We start from the raw sequence: 1,173 nt of genomic DNA, 5'->3' as shown, positions 1-1,173 counted from the left end.
CGATCTCAGGTGGTGCGGAGGGGGTCGCGGCTGCGCGGCCAAGGGCGGCTCAAATTCCCCGGGCTCCTCCCGGGCGGGTCGGCTTCCTGGCCCGAGGCGCAGAGGGAGCGCGAGGGCGGGGCGGCCGCCGCCGGCTCGGGACGCGCGTGGCGGGGCTGTGGGACAGGTTCCGAGCGCTTTGGGCACGTTTTTTCGGGCACCGTGCCTCCTCGGCTTCCAGCCTGGCCGACGGGACAGAACCGGATCGCGCGGGGTTGAGGCCCGGGGTGTTGCGGCAACGACGGGGAGGGGGGCGGGCAGCGGGACCCAAGCTTCCCCTCTTGCCCACCCGGGTTGGCAAAAGTGAAGTGGAAAACAGCCGCCCAGGGCAACCCTCCTCCCCTCTCCCGGCGCCGCAGCCTCGGCCGAGGGTGGGGGAAGTTCCCCCGCACTGGCTGGAAGGAGAGCGGACAGCCGGGCGGCCGCGGCCGCGCCTCCTCCGTCTTCCTCTCCTCCCGCGTCCCCTGGGCTCCGTGCCGCATTTCTTTGTTTTGAAAGCGCCTCCTCCGCCCAGAGGCTTTTCCCCCGGCGGGCAGGCGGACGGGGGGGGCGGGGCGTCGGGCCACGGCCCCGCCTCCCACCTCCCTGCGCCCTCCCCCCCACCCCGCCCCCGGGTCCTCTGCCTTCCCCGCCGCTACCCACGAGGCGCGTCCTCACTTGTCGGACATCAAAGGGAGGCAGGGAAGCCAGGGGGTGAGTGGAGTAGGCAGGGGGCACAGAGACCCAACTACCTCAGGCCAGCCCGGGCGGCTGCCCCTCCCGCGGGAACCCCGCCCGGGCCCCGCCCCTCGCGTCACGGCAGCCAGACATTCTCACAGCCCACCCGGCACCCAACCCCGCGGCCCCTTCCACCCCCGTGTCCGCGAAGCGCTCTATTTATGTTTCAGCCCGGCGATTTGCATAGGCCCCGCCCCCGGCCCTAGGTTCTCCCTATCGGAGCCCCGCCTCGGCTTCGTCGTCACGGCAGAGGCCACACCTTCTGTGCCCGTACAAGGAGCGGCGGGCCCTAGATGGCAGCGTGGCGTCGCCACGGCGTGTGCGTGTCGCGCTTCCTTGTGCCGTTTATAGGGTCCCGGCACTTCCGCTGTCGGGTTAGAAGCGGCGCGGTCATGGCGGAGCGCGGACAGCAGCCTC

The sequence above is a fragment of the Dipodomys ordii genome, unplaced genomic scaffold (genome assembly GCF_000151885.1).
Source record: "Dipodomys ordii isolate 6190 unplaced genomic scaffold, Dord_2.0 Scaffold83, whole genome shotgun sequence".
Taxonomy (NCBI): domain Eukaryota; kingdom Metazoa; phylum Chordata; class Mammalia; order Rodentia; family Heteromyidae; genus Dipodomys; species Dipodomys ordii.
This window is presented reverse-complemented; position numbering follows the sequence as displayed.